This window comes from Lathyrus oleraceus, chromosome 2 (genome assembly GCF_024323335.1).
Source record: "Lathyrus oleraceus cultivar Zhongwan6 chromosome 2, CAAS_Psat_ZW6_1.0, whole genome shotgun sequence".
Lineage (NCBI taxonomy): Eukaryota > Viridiplantae > Streptophyta > Magnoliopsida > Fabales > Fabaceae > Lathyrus > Lathyrus oleraceus.
In genome coordinates, this window is record NC_066580.1 from 106,837,071 (window position 1) to 106,856,311 (window position 19,241).

The following is a 19,241-nucleotide window of genomic DNA, read 5'->3' on the forward strand; positions in this document are numbered from 1 at the left end:
GTCCGTGCTCCGGCCCGTAATCACGCTCCGATTGTTGACAGACAAGAGGATATGTTCTCTCTGCTCAGTGAAGACGAAGACGTTCTGGGAAGGGTTAATGAGAGAGATCGCAAAGTTGAGGCTCTTGCCGAGAAGATCCGTGCTATGGAATGTCAAAATTCTCTCGGTTTTGATGTTACTAATATGGGATTGGTTGAAGGTTTGAGAATCCCTCACAAGTTCAAAGCACCGTCCTTCGACAAATACAACGGTACTTCTTGCCCTCGCACCCATGTGCAGGCTTATTATCGAAAGATCTCTGCGTATACCGAAGATGAAAAGATGTGGATGTATTTTTTCCAAGATAGTCTATCTGGGGCTTCTTTGGACTGGTACATGGAATTGAAGAGAGATTCGATCCGATGCTGGAGAGATCTGGGTGAGGCCTTCTTGAGGCAATACAAACACAACATGGACATGGCGCCTAGCCGGACTCAACTGCAGAGTCTATGTCAGAAATCCGGAGAGAGTTTCAAGGAGTACGCTCAGAGGTGGCGTGAACTGGCTGCTAGAGTTCAACCCCCTATGCTGGAGAGGGAGTTGACAGATATGTTTATCGGTACTCTTCAAGGCGTGTTTATGGACCGGATGGGGAGCTGCCCATTCGGTAGTTTTTCCGATGTTGTCATTTGTGGAGAGAGGACTGAGAGTTTGATTAAAACTGGGAAGATCCAAGATGCTGGTTCCTCTTCTTCTAGGAAGCCGTTTGTTGGGGCACCTCGTCGAAGAGAGGGTGAAACTAATGCTGTTCAACACCGCAGAGATCAGAACAGATGTGAATACCGTCAAGCTGCTGCAGTAACCATTCCGACACCTCAACCTCGTCAACAACAACAAAGAGTTCAACAACCGCAACAACAACAACAGCAACGTCCTTTCCAGCCTAGGCAGAAATTGCAGGCTGATAGAAGATTTGATCCTCTGCCCATGTCTTACGCAGAGTTACTACCCGAACTACTCCGGTTAGGGTTTGTAGAGCTGCGTACGATGGCTACTCCGACAGTGCTGCCGCCCGGCTATGATGCTAATGTTAGATGTGACTTTCATTCTGGGGCACCAGGCCACCATACTGAGAAGTGTCGAGCTCTCCAGCACAAGGTCCAAGATTTGATCGATGCCAAGGCGATCAACTTCGCTCCGGTACCTAACGTCGTGAATAACCCTATGCCTCAGCATGGTGGGCATAGAGTGAACAATATTGAGGGAAAGAAGCTGAAGATCTGGTTGTTAATGTTGATGATGTTCAGACTTCTCTGTTAGTTGTGAAGGACCGCCTGCTGAAGGGGGGTGTCTACCCGGGTTGTGATGAAGATTGTGTGGGCTGTGCAGAATCTGAGAATGGTTGCGACCAGTTAAGGGCCAGTATCCAGGGTATGATGGATGAGGGTCGTTTGCAATTCAGTAGGGCTGTAAAGGATCGTGGGACAGCGTCAACTATCACCATTTACTTTAAACCGTCTGAAGAACGTGGACAAAGGATCGTCAGTGCATCTGCAGCAAATAGTACCCCAGTTACCATTCCCGTGCCTGTAACCATCAGTGTTCCAACTACTATCGTTGCGCCTGGAAGAAGGGCTGTTGAGAATAGTAGAGCCGTGCCGTGGAAATATGATAATGCTCACCGCAGTTACAGAAGGGCCGAAAGTCAGACAAGACCACTGAATCAAGCTCCAGTGACAATTGGTTTACCGAATAGAGTTCCTGCAACTGTTGGTCCGGCTGTGGATAATGTAGGGGGTCCAGGAGGTTTTACCAGAAGCGGTCGTCTGTTCGCACCGCAGCCTTTGAGGGACAATAATGCTGAAGCTCTCGCCAAAGCAAAGGGTAAGCAAGTTGTGGTTGAGGAGGAGCCTGTCCAGAAGGAAGCGCCCGAGGGGTCATTTGAGAAAGATGTGGAGGAGTTTATGAAGATAATCAAGAAGAGTGACTACAAGATTGTGGATCAGCTGAATCAAACTCCGTCCAAGATTTCTATACTTTCACTGTTGTTGTGCTCTGAGGCACACCGTAATGCCCTGCTGAAGATGTTGAACCTGGCTTACGTGCCTCAGGAGATTTCTGTCAATCAACTGGAGGGTGTGATGGCCAATGTGAGCACCAGGCATGGTGTAGGTTTCACCAACTTGGACTTACCGCCTGAAGGGAGAAACCATAACAAAGCCTTGCACATCACCATGGAGTGCAAGGGGGCAGTGTTGTCTCACGTATTGGTAGACACCGGGTCGTCGTTGAATGTGTTGCCTAAGCAGATTCTGAGGAAGATTGATGCGGAAGGGTTTGTGCTTAATCCCAGTGACCTGATCGTTCGCGCTTTCGACGGATCCAAACGTTCTGTGTGTGGGGAAGTTACCTTGCCTGTGAAGATAGGTCCTGAGGTTTTTGATATCATCTTCTATGTTATGGACATCCAGCCCGCCTATAGTTGTTTGTTGGGGCGTCCATGGATTCATGCAGCAGGGGCAGTCTCGTCGACTCTCCATCAAAAGCTCAAGTATGTCTGGAACGGTCAGATTGTGACTGTGTGCGGTGAAGAGGAAATTCTGGTGAGTCATCTATCCTCGTTCAAATATGTTGAGGTGGATGGCGAGATCCACGAAACCTTATGCCAGGCGTTTGAGACTGTGGCTCTTGAGAAAGTGGCGTACGCTGAGCAGAGGAAGCCGGGTGTTTCAATCACTTCTTACAAGCAGGCTAAAGAGGTTGTTGATTCTGGCAAGACTGAAGGCTGGGGCAAGATGGTGGATTTGCCGGTTAAAGAAGACAAATTTGGCGTTGGTTATGAGCCTCTCCAAGCAGAGCAGAATGGTCAAGCGGGTCCGAGTACCTTTACCAGCGCTGGGCTGATGAATCATGGCGACGTTTCTGCAACCGGTAGTGAAGACTGCGACAGTGATTTTGATTTGGACAACTGGGTTCGCCCGTGTGCACCAGGGGGGTCTATCAACAACTGGACGGCTGAAGAAGTGGTTCAAGTTACTCTTCTGACAGAGTAATTTTCTGTTGTTTTGTCATTTTGCATGAAAATCCTGCGTTCTGCCCAAGGCGTAGTGATTCATTTTGTAGGGCCTCATCATGTTTTAATGATTATCATTAATGAAGGACATTTTTTGCAATCAAACTTTGTGATCCCTGTCTTTCTATTTTTCGTTTTCACTTTCTTTTCAAAACAATAAAAATGGCAATGTTTTTTGTTTTTGTGACTTTTTGAACTCTTTTTCTAAAACAAAGCATTAAACATGCAGAAGCGATCTTATGGCATTCACTATGAACAGTTCTGTTATGGCTCAGTATGATTTCGATAATCCCATTACCAAGCTGAAGAGGAGAGTGAGGAAGACTGTGAACTCCCTGCAGAATTGGCCAGATTGCTGAAGCAGGAGGAAAGGGTCATCCAACCTCATCAGGAGGAGTTGGAAACTATTAATTTGGGTACTGAGGACGCCAAAAGAGAAATCAAGATTGGGGCTACCTTAGAGGACTCTGTCAAGAGGAGGCTGATTGAGATGCTGAGGGAATATGTGGAAGTGTTCGCGTGGTCGTATCAAGATATGCCTGGTTTGGATACAGACATTGTGATGCACCGATTACCTCTTAGAGAAGGATGTCCTTCGGTCAAGCAGAAGCTGCGTAGAACGAGTCCTGACATGGCAACTAAGATCAAGGAAGAAGTTCAGAAGCAGTGGGATGCGGGTTTTTTGGCTGTTACAAGTTATCCCCCATGGGTGGCCAACATCGTTCCTGTGCCAAAGAAGGATGGTAAAGTCAGAATGTGTGTCGATTACCGGGATTTGAATAGAGCGAGTCCGAAAGATGATTTCCCATTACCTCACATTGATGTATTGGTTGATAATACGGCTCAATCCTCGGTATTCTCTTTCATGGATGGTTTCTCCGGATATAATCAGATCAAGATGGCGCCAGAGGATATGGAAAAGACGACATTCATTACACCTTGGGGCACGTTCTGTGATAAGGTGATGCCATTTGGGCTAAAGAATGCCGGTGCTACCTATCAGAGGGCAATGACGACTCTCTTTCATGACATGATGCACAAAGAAATTGAAGTGTACGTAGATGATATGATTGCGAAGTCGCAGACAGAAGAGGAGCACCTGGTTAATTTGCAGAAGCTGTTTGACCGGTTGAGGAAGTTCAAGCTGAGGTTGAATCCGAACAAGTGTACGTTTGGGGTGAGATCAGGGAAGCTCTTAGGCTTCATTGTCAGTGAGAAAGGGATTGAGGTAGATCCAGCAAAAGTCGAAGCTATTCAAGAGATGCCTGAACCGAAAACGGAAAAGCAAGTCCGTGGGTTTTTAGGGAGGTTGAACTACATTGCAAGGTTCATATCTCATCTAACTGCTACATGTGAACCGATTTTCAAACTACTCAGAAAGAATCAAGCGATCAAGTGGAATGATGATTGTCAGAAAGCTTTTGACAAGATTAAAGAGTATTTACAGAAACCTCCAATCTGATTCCTCCAGTTCCAGGGAGACCTTTGATAATGTACCTGTCAGTGACTGAGAATTCGATGGGGTGTGTATTGGGACAGCATGACGAGTCTGGTCGAAAAGAGCATGCCATATACTACCTTAGCAAAAAGTTTACCGACTGTGAAACAAGATATTCACTGCTCGAGAAAACTTGCTGTGCTTTGGCCTGGGCTGCTCGCCGACTAAGACAGTATATGTTGAACCATACTACCTTATTGATTTCTAAGATGGATCCAGTGAAGTACATCTTTGAGAAACCAGCTCTCACCGGACGTGTTGCCCGTTGGCAGATGATTCTAACAGAATACGACATTCAGTACACGTCGCAGAAAGCCATCAAGGGTAGTATTCTGTCAGACTACCTCGCCGAACAACCGATTGACGACTATCAGCCTATGATGTTTGAATTCCCTGATGAAGACATCATGTATCTTAAGATGAAAGATTGCGAAGAGCCTCTCGTCGAGGAAGGACCGGACCCGGATGACAAATGGACACTGATGTTTGATGGGGCTGTGAATATGAACGGTAACGGTGTTGGGGCAGTATTGATCAATCCTAAAGGTGCTCATATACCTTTTTCTGCCAGATTGACGTTTGACGTCACCAACAATGAAGCTGAGTATGAGGCTTGTATCATGGGGATAGAAGAAGCCATTGATCTGAGGATCAAAAACCTTGATATATTTGGAGATTCCGCTCTAGTGGTCAATCAAGTCAATGGAGATTGGAATACAAATCAGCCGCATTTAATTCCATATAGAGATTATACCAGAAGAATACTGACGTTCTTCAAGAAGGTGAAGTTGTATCATGTCCCCCGGGATGAGAATCAAATGGCGGATGCCTTGGCTACTTTGTCGTCTATGATCAAGGTTCATTGGTGGAATCATGTGCCACATGTTGCGGTGAACCGACTCGAGAGGCCTGCGTATGTGTTTGCAGCCGAGTCTGTAATGATATTGATGATAAACCGTGGTATTATGACATCAAGAATTTCCTCAAGACTCAAGAGTATCCTGAAGGTGCGTCGAAGAATGACAAGAAAACCCTGAGAAGGCTAGCTGGAAGCTTCTATTTGAATCAGGATGATGTGCTGTATAAGAGAAACTTTGACATGGTCTTGCTCAGATGCGTGGACAGACCCGAGGCAGACATGTTAATGCAGGAAGTTCATGAAGGTTCCTTCGGTACTCATGCTGGTGTCATGCAATGGCTAAGAAATTGTTGAGAGCAGGTTATTACTGGATGACTATGGAATCCGATTGTTTCAAGTATGCTCGGAAGTGCCATAAGTGCCAAATCTATGCTGATAAGGTGCACGTACCACCAAGCCCTCTGAATATCATGAATTCGCCTTGGCCGTTTGCCATGTGGGGCATTGATATGATTGGGAAGATTGAGCCCACTGCTTCGAATGGACATCGCTTCATCTTGGTTGCGATCGATTACTTCACCAAGTGGGTGGAAGCAGCTTCCTATGCCAACGTTACCAAACAAGTGGTTACCCGGTTCATCAAGAAAGAAATCATATGTCGTTATGGAGTTCCTGAGAGAATCATCACTGACAATGGTTCGAATCTCAACAACAAGATGATGAAAGAGCTTTGCAAAGATTTCAAGATTGAACATCACAATTCTTCTCCTTACAGACCGAAGATGAATGGTGCTGTAGAAGCGGCGAACAAGAATATCAAGAAGATTGTGCAGAAGATGGTCGTTACGTACAAGGACTGGCATGAGATGCTGCCTTTCGCTTTGCATGGGTACCGTACCTCAGTACGTACGTCGACCGGGGCAACCCCTTACTCCCTTGTGTATGGTATGGAAGCTGTCTTACCTGTTGAAGTGGAGATTCCTTCTCTGAGAGTTTTATTGGATGTCAAGTTGGACGAAGCCGAGTGGATCCGAACAAGGTTTAACGAGTTGAGCCTTATCGAGGAGAGACGGCTAGCAGCTGTATGTCATGGACAGTTGTATCAGAGAAGGATGAAGCGAGCCTTTGATCAGAAAGTGCGTCCTCGAAGCTATCAAATCGGTGATCTAGTTTTGAAGAGGATCCTCCCTCCCGGTACAGATAACAGGGGCAAGTGGACTCCTAATTATGAAGGTCCGTATGTTGTGAAAAAGGTATTCTCCGGTGGAGCCTTGATGCTTACAACTATGGATGGTGAAGATTTTCCGTCTCCTGTCAACTCAGATGTAGTCAAAAAATACTTCGCATAAATTGACCCGCTGGACAAAAAGAACAAAAGAGTCCAGGCAAAAAGGGGCATCCCGGCGAACCAAAAAAAACGAAAGAAAGGTTCGGGCAAAATTAGGGATAAAATGAAAAAAATGTGTACACCCGGTAAGTCGAAAACCCGCAAGGGCGGCTTAGGCAAAAATGGGTATCCCGGTGGATTGAAAACCCGAAAGGGCGATCCAGGCAAAAGTTAGGGATTAAAGCGAAGACTACAGTCTGAGTTATCTGTACTTCATCGAGCTTTGTCGTCTGCCATCTCGAAAGTTGTGATCCGTCCAGTCATTCTTCTCAGAAAGCAAGGAGTTGGGAGGAAAACTGATGATCTGTGAGTTATAACAGAATTGGGAAATAGTGGATGCCGTGTTCACATTGCCATTAGGATAGATTTTTTCCTTTTGTGCGCAATTACCTCTTTCTAGGAATTGCTTCCCAATGTATTTGCCTCTTCAGGCACATTTTCAATCAATAAAGTCGTTATTCAGATAAATAGCTCTCTGGTTTTTATTTTTACTATTTTGTTTGCAAAATGTCCGAATTTTTGATAAGCATTGCATATAAAAACATGAAGGCTAAACAATAGCTCGCAGGATGACGAAACATTTGAAAAATCATTTTGAATGTTGAGGACACTTGAGCGTATCTTGTCCATGTATCCCCTGGGGCCTTTTGTTGTGCTGTTTGTTCAGACTGGCATCTGTGAGGACGTATCCTCAGCAGATATTTTCCCCAAGCAAGTTTGGAAGCTATCAGAGCTATGTTCCCCCGCGAAGACGTCTGTGGATAGTGCTTTCTATTCCCCAACAGATCTAAGGATTGCCTATCCCCAGCAGGCCTGTATTTGCCGTTTTCCTCCCCGAGTGAGGCAGGTTCATTAAAATTTATCTCCAGCATTTATCCTACCTGTGGACTGAAGGTTATCCCCAGCAAAGTTTACCCTTCCCCAGCAGCAAGTGCTATTCTTCAACATGAGTGTGAAGTCGCTTTACCATTCCTCAAGCAGAGTTCCCCGCAGAATTTCCCCAAGAGGAGTCTCCCCACAGAGTCAGAGTATCTGATCATTTCGGCTCCCCAGCCGGAGTTTTTTATCATTTTGCATGTAGTAATCATTGCATCCTCAAACTGCGTAGCATTTCCATTCAATATGGAGCATTACGCCATAGAAAAATTCAAACATATGCATTCATGTGTTAACCCCATCAGACTGCATCCCCGGCAGAGGCGGATCATTTCATTCAACGTCAGCACCAAGACTGCTACAGTTGCTCTTGACAGCATTCAGAATTGTTTATTCCCCACAGAGGTCTATTTCCTCACCCGATGGTGACAGAAAGTTTGTTTCTCCTCAGTGAGACTCCCAGCAAGTGGTCAACCTTGCCTTGTCCATCTTCCCTGAGCGAGTCTCTCCTAGCGCTCTTTAGGTTAGGGTTTTGGTTGCTTTGTGCTGTGTTTATTTATTGCATTCATTATTTACTGTTTGCATTCATTGTTTATTGTTTGCATTTATGTTTGCATTAATGTTTGCATTTATTCATCTGTTCACCTGGCTGGTTGTCTGTTTCTCTCTGTGTGGGGGAAGAGTCAGTTGAGGAAAAGGTCCAATACCCAGACCATGAGTGCAATCTAGGATACCTAGGAATAGAGTGATTCATGGGAAGCGGGTGGTATGGCGCCACTTAGCGGAACATTGATATCACGAGCAGTTCAGACCCTGGTGGGATGCTGTCGTTACATACTTCAGGTGTGTATATGACGGTATTCCGCGAAGGGTTATTTATGCTGCGTTTCTCTCAGCCTTACCCTGGCCTAGACTACACCCGTGAGTGGGGAGGGTTATTTCATTACAGGTACCGTTGGTGACTCGGTTCTGTTGGTGACTTGGTTCTGATGGTGACTTTGTGTTCAGACAGTGTTCAGTTGACCTTAAGTTGGATTTTGATGTTCTGATTTTGACTGAAGCTTCGACCTAGTGATCAGAATCTGCACAACCAGCCAGCCATGTCTGCATCATGTGCATCATAGCATATTTATTTTTCAAAAGAAACGCATTAAAAAAAAAAGAATGAAAAAAAAACAAAAAAAATCAAAAGAAAAAAAAAGAAAAAAAAGAAGAAAAAAAATTAATCTCTGCATGCATATCATTTCTCAGGTACATTCCCGAGCTTGTCTACTGATAGAGATGGCAACAGTTCCCGAGTTGAAGCGGAAGACCTGTTCCTACAGTTTCCACCGTGAGCCGTTGACTCCGCTAGTTGAGTTGGGTAGCCTCGTGACAGACGATCGACTGAAGAGTTTTGTTGGGCGGTATGGAGATATCTTGACAGTATTGAAGACGGTAGTGGATCCAGTGCCTCTGCAGACCCTTCTTCAGTTTTATGATCCAGAGCTCAGGTGCTTCACATTCTAGGATTACCAGTTAGCACCTACTCTTGAGGAGTACTCTATCCTGTTGAGTATCCCTATTCAGCATCAGATTCCCTTCTTGGACGTCCCCAAGGAGGTCGACCTCAGATTGATTGCCAGAGCTCTCCGGTTGAGTGTTGAGGAGGTTGGTAAGAATTGGAAACCCTGTGGGAAGTCGTAGGTCTGCCATTGAGGTTCCTGTTGAGAGTAGCCAGAGTTGAAGCAGAAAAGGGGAATTGGGAAGTTTTTTCACGCACAGTTAGCTGCCATGATCTATGGGATAATCCTATTTCCCAGTATGCCAAACTTCATTGACCATGCTGCCATCAGCATCTTTATCAGAGGGAATCCAATCCCTACTCTTCTAGCAGATACTTACTATGCCATCCACAGTAGGCATGGTAAGGGTGGAGCTATCAGGTGTTGGCTTACCTCTTCTGTTCAAATGGTTCATGTCTCTTCTGCCAGCCAGTGGACCGTTTGTAGATACCCAGAGCACTCTCAAGTGGACTCAGAGGGTCATGTCGCTCACCTCTTATGACATCAGATGGCAATCTTACCGGATGAATGTGAAGAATGTTATTATGAGCTGTGGAGAATTCCGGAATGTGCCACTCGTGGGGACCAAGGGTTGTATAAATTACAACCCAGTTCTTTCTCTTCGCCAGCTAGGGTTTGTTATGAGTGAAAGACCGCTCGAAGCTGAGATAGCTGAGAGTGTGTACTTTGAGAAGAAGGATGACCCTGTTAGGTTGGAGCAGATTGGGAGGGCTTGGAAGTCCATTGGTGTCAGAGATGGATCCGTCTTGGGGAAGAAGTTTGCCATTGCTATGTCCGATTACACTGATTGGGTAAAAAAGAGAGTGGAAACTTCGCTGCTACCCTACGATAGGATGGAGCCGTTGCAAGAGCAACCACCCTTGATTCTTGCTGATAGTGTGCCTACTGAGCACTATAAGCAAGCTCTGATGGAGAGTCGTCGGTTGAGAGAGAAGGAGCAAGACACTCAGATGGAGTTTACAAAGCTCAGGCTGATAAGCTGCACTTGGCCCATCAACTCAGGGAGGTGCAAGGAGAGGATGCTAGCAGAGCAAGAGGTAAGAAAAGGTCATATGAGGAGATGGAGTCTATGTTAGATGCGAGCATAGGGAATGTCTGAGGCTGCAGAGAGCAGAAGCCAGTTATCAGAAGAAGATCAGAGACTTGGAGAAGCAACTCAGAGATAAAGACATCCAGTTGAAGAAGGAAGTAGACTTGAGACAGGCATCAGAGGACCACCTTGGAGGAGAAGTCTTGGAGCTGAGAAGACAGTTGAAAGAGAAGATCACTCCTTTACCAGATTGTTCAGAATGCTCACTGTTGATCGACCAGTGCCATTACCTGAAGACCCTCATTCCGGAAGACCGTCTGTCTTAGTTTGTATCTCTGATTGTATTTTGTTGAGAATCACCTCCAGGCTTGTTGGATGGGATTCATTTGCGTGTAAGCCATCTCTTGGATCTTTTGTTAAGAATCACCTCCAGGCTTGTTGGATGGGATTCTTTTTCTTTGTACGTTGTTTATTCAGATATTCTGTTGACATTGGTTGTATGCCTTTTACCCTTATGTATATATAAGGATGTCAGCATTTCCTTGTATCTGTTTGTTCTCTTGTTGCTGCAGGTTGCCATCTTTTCAGGATGGGTCAGGCTCTTTGAATGCCTGAGAAATGAGCATATCATGTGCATCATACGCATCATTTGCATCATACTCATATCATTTTTGCATAACAGGTGTTCTTGGTCGTGACTTCTCACTCTTGGTTCCTGTTCAGGCAGGATAGCTGATCAACGTCCGCACCGCTACTCAACAAGACTGAATCAACAGAGAAGTATGGATCAATTTCAAGCAGAGTTGGCTGAGATGAAGGCTAGCATGGCCCAGTTTATGAATATGATGCAAGGGGTTGCACAAGGTCAAGAAGAACTTCGAGCTATGGTTCAGAGACAAGAGGCTGCAAATCCACCGATCAACCATGCTCCGCCAGAGGGAGGTCCGGTCAATGATAACAATGTTGCTGCTGCTGTACCCGTCAACAACTATGCTGTAGGTGATGAGTTGGGGGTATTCGAATCAACGGTCAACCTATTGTTCCAGATGCCGCTAATGCCAGAGTAGTCCGTGCTCCGGCCCGTAATCACGCTCCGATTGTTGACAGACAAGAGGATATGTTCTCTCTGCTCAGTGAAGACGAAGACGTTCTGGGAAGGGTTAATGAGAGAGATCGCAAAGTTGAGGCTCTTGCCGAGAAGATCCGTGCTATGGAATGTCAAAATTCTCTCGGTTTTGATGTTACTAATATGGGATTGGTTGAAGGTTTGAGAATCCCTCACAAGTTCAAAGCACCGTCCTTCGACAAATACAACGGTACTTCTTGCCCTCGCACCCATGTGCAGGCTTATTATCGAAAGATCTCTGCGTATACCGAAGATGAAAAGATGTGGATGTATTTTTTCCAAGATAGTCTATCTGGGGCTTCTTTGGACTGGTACATGGAATTGAAGAGAGATTCGATCCGATGCTGGAGAGATCTGGGTGAGGCCTTCTTGAGGCAATACAAACACAACATGGACATGGCGCCTAGCCGGACTCAACTGCAGAGTCTATGTCAGAAATCCGGAGAGAGTTCAAGGAGTACGCTCAGAGGTGGCGTGAACTGGCTGCTAGAGTTCAACCCCCTATGCTGGAGAGGGAGTTGACAGATATGTTTATCGGTACTCTTCAAGGCGTGTTTATGGACCGGATGGGGAGCTGCCCATTCGGTAGTTTTTCCGATGTTGTCATTTGTGGAGAGAGGACTGAGAGTTTGATTAAAACTGGGAAGATCCAAGATGCTGGTTCCTCTTCTTCTAGGAAGCCGTTTGTTGGGGCACCTCGTCGAAGAGAGGGTGAAACTAATGCTGTTCAACACCGCAGAGATCAAAACAGATGTGAATACCGTCAAGCTGCTGCAGTAACCATTCCGACACCTCAACCTCGTCAACAACAACAAAGAGTTCAACAACCGCAACAACAACAACAACAGCAACGTCCTTTCCAGCCTAGGCAGAAATTGCAGGCTGATAGAAGATTTGATCCTCTGCCCATGTCTTACGCAGAGTTACTACCCGAACTACTCCGGTTAGGGTTTGTAGAGCTGCGTACGATGGCTACTCCGACAGTGCTGCCGCCCGGCTATGATGCTAATGTTAGATGTGACTTTCATTCTGGGGCACCAGGCCACCATACTGAGAAGTGTCGAGCTCTCCAGCACAAGGTCCAAGATTTGATCGATGCCAAGGCGATCAACTTCGCTCCGGTACCTAACGTCGTGAATAACCCTATGCCTCAGCATGGTGGGCATAGAGTGAACAATATTGAAGGGAAAGAAGCTGAAGATCTGGTTGTTAATGTTGATGATGTTCAGACTTTTCTGTTAGTTGTGAAGGACCGCCTGCTGAAGGGGGTGTCTACCCGGGTTGTGATGAAGATTGTGTGGGCTGTGCAGAATCTGAGAATGGTTGCGACCAGTTAAGGGCCAGTATCCAGGGTATGATGGATGAGGGTCGTTTGCAATTCAGTAGGGCTGTAAAGGATCGTGGGACAGCGTCAACTATCACCATTTACTTTAAACCGTCTGAAGAACGTGGACAAAGGATCGTCAGTGCATCTGCAGCAAATAGTACCCCAGTTACCATTCCCGTGCCTGTAACCATCAGTGTTCCAACTACTATCGTTGCGCCTGGAAGAAGGGCTGTTGAGAATAGTAGAGCCGTGCCGTGGAAATATGATAATGCTCACCGCAGTTACAGAAGGGCCGAAAGTCAGACAAGACCACTGAATCAAGCTCCAGTGACAATTGGTTTACCGAATAGAGTTCCTGCAACTGTTGGTCCGGCTGTGGATAATGTAGGGGGTCCAGGAGGTTTTACCAGAAGCGGTCGTCTGTTCGCACCGCAGCCTTTGAGGGACAATAATGCTGAAGCTCTCGCCAAAGCAAAGGGTAAGCAAGTTGTGGTTGAGGAGGAGCCTGTCCAGAAGGAAGCGCCCGAGGGGTCATTTGAGAAAGATGTGGAGGAGTTTATGAAGATAATCAAGAAGAGTGACTACAAGATTGTGGATCAGCTGAATCAAACTCCGTCCAAGATTTCTATACTTTCACTGTTGTTGTGCTCTGAGGCACACCGTAATGCCCTGCTGAAGATGTTGAACCTGGCTTACGTGCCTCAGGAGATTTCTGTCAATCAACTGGAGGGTGTGATGGCCAATGTGAGCACCAGGCATGGTGTAGGTTTCACCAACTTGGACTTACCGCCTGAAGGGAGAAACCATAACAAAGCCTTGCACATCACCATGGAGTGCAAGGGGGCAGTGTTGTCTCACGTATTGGTAGACACCGGGTCGTCGTTGAATGTGTTGCCTAAGCAGATTCTGAGGAAGATTGATGCGGAAGGGTTTGTGCTTAATCCCAGTGACCTGATCGTTCGCGCTTTCGACGGATCCAAACGTTCTGTGTGTGGGGAAGTTACCTTGCCTGTGAAGATAGGTCCTGAGGTTTTTGATATCATCTTCTATGTTATGGACATCCAGCCCGCCTATAGTTGTTTGTTGGGGCGTCCATGGATTCATGCAGCAGGGGCAGTCTCGTCGACTCTCCATCAAAAGCTCAAGTATGTCTGGAACGGTCAGATTGTGACTGTGTGCGGTGAAGAGGAAATTCTGGTGAGTCATCTATCCTCGTTCAAATATGTTGAGGTGGATGGCGAGATCCACGAAACCTTATGCCAGGCGTTTGAGACTGTGGCTCTTGAGAAAGTGGCGTACGCTGAGCAGAGGAAGCCGGGTGTTTCAATCACTTCTTACAAGCAGGCTAAAGAGGTTGTTGATTCTGGCAAGACTGAAGGCTGGGGCAAGATGGTGGATTTGCCGGTTAAAGAAGACAAATTTGGCGTTGGTTATGAGCCTCTCCAAGCAGAGCAGAATGGTCAAGCGGGTCCGAGTACCTTTACCAGCGCTGGGCTGATGAATCATGGCGACGTTTCTGCAACCGGTAGTGAAGACTGCGACAGTGATTTTGATTTGGACAACTGGGTTCGCCCGTGTGCACCAGGGGGGTCTATCAACAACTGGACGGCTGAAGAAGTGGTTCAAGTTACTCTTCTGACAGAGTAATTTTCTGTTGTTTTGTCATTTTGCATGAAAATCCTGCGTTCTGCCCAAGGCGTAGTGATTCATTTTGTAGGGCCTCATCATGTTTTAATGATTATCATTAATGAAGGACATTTTTTTGCAATCAAACTTTGTGATCCCTGTCTTTCTATTTTTCGTTTTCACTTTCTTTTCAAAACAATAAAAATGGCAATGTTTTTTGTTTTTGTGACTTTTTGAACTCTTTTTCTAAAACAAAGCATTAAACATGCAGAAGCGATCTTATGGCATTCACTATGAACAGTTCTGTTATGGCTCAGTATGATTTCGATAATCCCATTTACCAAGCTGAAGAGGAGAGTGAGGAAGACTGTGAACTCCCTGCAGAATTGGCCAGATTGCTGAAGCAGGAGGAAAGGGTCATCCAACCTCATCAGGAGGAGTTGGAAACTATTAATTTGGGTACTGAGGACGCCAAAAGAGAAATCAAGATTGGGGCTACCTTAGAGGACTCTGTCAAGAGGAGGCTGATTGAGATGCTGAGGGAATATGTGGAAGTGTTCGCGTGGTCGTATCAAGATATGCCTGGTTTGGATACAGACATTGTGATGCACCGATTACCTCTTAGAGAAGGATGTCCTTCGGTCAAGCAGAAGCTGCGTAGAACGAGTCCTGACATGGCAACTAAGATCAAGGAAGAAGTTCAGAAGCAGTGGGATGCGGGTTTTTTGGCTGTTACAAGTTATCCCCCATGGGTGGCCAACATCGTTCCTGTGCCAAAGAAGGATGGTAAAGTCAGAATGTGTGTCGATTACCGGGATTTGAATAGAGCGAGTCCGAAAGATGATTTCCCATTACCTCACATTGATGTATTGGTTGATAATACGGCTCAATCCTCGGTATTCTCTTTCATGGATGGTTTCTCCGGATATAATCAGATCAAGATGGCGCCAGAGGATATGGAAAAGACGACATTCATTACACCTTGGGGCACGTTCTGTTATAAGGTGATGCCATTTGGGCTAAAGAATGCCGGTGCTACCTATCAGAGGGCAATGACGACTCTCTTTCATGACATGATGCACAAAGAAATTGAAGTGTACGTAGATGATATGATTGCGAAGTCGCAGACAGAAGAGGAGCACCTGGTTAATTTGCAGAAGCTGTTTGACCGGTTGAGGAAGTTCAAGCTGAGGTTGAATCCGAACAAGTGTACGTTTGGGGTGAGATCAGGGAAGCTCTTAGGCTTCATTGTCAGTGAGAAAGGGATTGAGGTAGATCCAGCAAAAGTCGAAGCTATTCAAGAGATGCCTGAACCGAAAACGGAAAGCAAGTCCGTGGGTTTTTAGGGAGGTTGAACTACATTGCAAGGTTCATATCTCATCTAACTGCTACATGTGAACCGATTTTCAAACTACTCAGAAAGAATCAAGCGATCAAGTGGAATGATGATTGTCAGAAAGCTTTTGACAAGATTAAAGAGTATTTACAGAAACCTCCAATTCTGATTCCTCCAGTTCCAGGGAGACCTTTGATAATGTACCTGTCAGTGACTGAGAATTCGATGGGGTGTGTATTGGGACAGCATGACGAGTCTGGTCGAAAAGAGCATGCCATATACTACCTTAGCAAAAAGTTTACCGACTGTGAAACAAGATATTCACTGCTCGAGAAAACTTGCTGTGCTTTGGCCTGGGCTGCTCGCCGACTAAGACAGTATATGTTGAACCATACTACCTTATTGATTTCTAAGATGGATCCAGTGAAGTACATCTTTGAGAAACCAGCTCTCACCGGACGTGTTGCCCGTTGGCAGATGATTCTAACAGAATACGACATTCAGTACACGTCGCAGAAAGCCATCAAGGGTAGTATTCTGTCAGACTACCTCGCCGAACAACCGATTGACGACTATCAGCCTATGATGTTTGAATTCCCTGATGAAGACATCATGTATCTTAAGATGAAAGATTGCGAAGAGCCTCTCGTCGAGGAAGGACCGGACCCGGATGACAAATGGACACTGATGTTTGATGGGGCTGTGAATATGAACGGTAACGGTGTTGGGGCAGTATTGATCAATCCTAAAGGTGCTCATATACCTTTTTCTGCCAGATTGACGTTTGACGTCACCAACAATGAAGCTGAGTATGAGGCTTGTATCATGGGGATAGAAGAAGCCATTGATCTGAGGATCAAACCCTTGATATATTTGGAGATTCCGCTCTAGTGGTCAATCAAGTCAATGGAGATTGGAATACAAATCAGCCGCATTTAATTCCATATAGAGATTATACCAGAAGAATACTGACGTTCTTCAAGAAGGTGAAGTTGTATCATGTCCCCCGGGATGAGAATCAAATGGCGGATGCCTTGGCTACTTTGTCGTCTATGATCAAGTTCATTGGTGGAATCATGTGCCATATGTTGCGGTGAACCGACTCGAGAGGCCTGCGTATGTGTTTGCAGCCGAGTCTGTTAATGATATTGATGATAAACCGTGGTATTATGACATCAAGAATTTCCTCAAGACTCAAGAGTATCCTGAAGGTGCGTCGAAGAATGACAAGAAAACCCTGAGAAGGCTAGCTGGAAGCTTCTATTTGAATCAGGATGATGTGCTGTATAAGAGAAACTTTGACATGGTCTTGCTCAGATGCGTGGACAGACCCGAGGCAGACATGTTAATGCAGGAAGTTCATGAAGGTTCCTTCGGTACTCATGCTGGTGGTCATGCAATGGCTAAGAAATTGTTGAGAGCAGGTTATTACTGGATGACTATGGAATCCGATTGTTTCAAGTATGCTCGGAAGTGCCATAAGTGCCAAATCTATGCTGATAAGGTGCACGTACCACCAAGCCCTCTGAATATCATGAATTCGCCTTGGCCGTTTGCCATGTGGGGCATTGATATGATTGGGAAGATTGAGCCCACTGCTTCGAATGGACATCGCTTCATCTTGGTTGCGATCGATTACTTCACCAAGTGGGTGGAAGCAGCTTCCTATGCCAACGTTACCAAACAAGTGGTTACCCGGTTCATCAAGAAAGAAATCATATGTCGTTATGGAGTTCCTGAGAGAATCATCACTGACAATGGTTCGAATCTCAACAACAAGATGATGAAAGAGCTTTGCAAAGATTTCAAGATTGAACATCACAATTCTTCTCCTTACAGACCGAAGATGAATGGTGCTGTAGAAGCGGCGAACAAGAATATCAAGAAGATTGTGCAGAAGATGGTCGTTACGTACAAGGACTGGCATGAGATGCTGCCTTTCGCTTTGCATGGGTACCGTACCTCAGTACGTACGTCGACCGGGGCAACCCCTTACTCCCTTGTGTATGGTATGGAAGCTGTCTTACCTGTTGAAGTGGAGATTCCTTCTCTGAGAGTTTTATTGGATGTCAAGTTGGACGAAGCCGAGTGGATCCGAACAAGGTTTAACGAGTTGAGCCTTATCGAGGAGAGACGGCTAGCAGCTGTATGTCATGGACAGTTGTATCAGAGAAGGATGAAGCGAGCCTTTGATCAGAAAGTGCGTCCTCGAAGCTATCAAATCGGTGATCTAGTTTTGAAGAGGATCCTCCCTCCCGGTACAGATAACAGGGGCAAGTGGACTCCTAATTATGAAGGTCCGTATGTTGTGAAAAAGGTATTCTCCGGTGGAGCCTTGATGCTTACAACTATGGATGGTGAAGATTTTCCGTCTCCTGTCAACTCAGATGTAGTCAAAAAATACTTCGCATAAATTGACCCGCTGGACAAAAAGAACAAAAGAGTCCAGGCAAAAAAGGGGCATCCCGGCGAACCAAAAAAACAGAAAGAAAGGTTCGGGCAAAAATTAGGGATAAAATGAAAAAATGTGTACACCCGGTAAGTCGAAAACCCGCAAGGGCGGCTTAGGCAAAAATGGGTATCCCGGTGGATTGAAAACCCGAAAGGGCGATCCAGGCAAAAGTTAGGGATTAAAGCGAAGACTACAGTCTGAGTTATCTGTACTTCATCGAGCTTTGTCGTCTGCCATCTCGAAAGTTGTGATCCGTCCAGTCATTCTTCTCAGAAAGCAAGGAGTTGGGAGGAAAACTGATGATCTGTGAGTTATAACAGAATTGGGAAATAGTGGATGCCGTGTTCACATTGCCATTAGGATAGATTTTTTCCTTTTGTGCGCAATTACCTCTTTCTAGGAATTGCTTCCCAATGTATTTGCCTCTTCAGGCACATTTTCAATCAATAAAAGTCGTTATTCAGATAAATAGCTCTCTGGTTTTTATTTTTACTATTTTGTTTGCAAAATGTCCGAATTTTTGATAAGCATTGCATATAAAAAACATGAAGGCTAAACAATAGCTCGCAGGATGACGAAACATTTGAAAATCATTTTGAATGTTGAGGACACTTGAGCGTATCTTGTCCATGTATCCCCTGGGGGCCTTTTGTTGTGCTGTTTGTTTCAGACTGGCATCTGTGAGGACGTATCCTCAGCAGATATTTTCCCCAAGCAAGTTTGGAAGCTATCAGAGCTATGTTCCCCCGCGAAGACGTCTGTGGATAGTGCTTTCTATTCCCCAACAGATCTAAGGATTGCCTATCCCCAGCAGGCCTGTATTTGCCGTTTTCCTCCCCGAGTGAGGCAGGTTCATTAAAATTTATCTCCAGCATTTATCCTACCTGTGGACTGAAGGTTATCCCCAGCAAAGTTTACCCTTCCCCAGCAGCAAGTGCTATTCTTCAACATGAGTGTGAAGTCGCTTTACCATTCCTCAAGCAGAGTTCCCCGCAGAATATTTCCCCAAGAGGAGTCTCCCCACAGAGTCAGAGTATCTGATCATTTCGGCTCCCCAGCCGGAGTTTTTTATCATTTTGCATGTAGTAATCATTGCATCCTCAAACT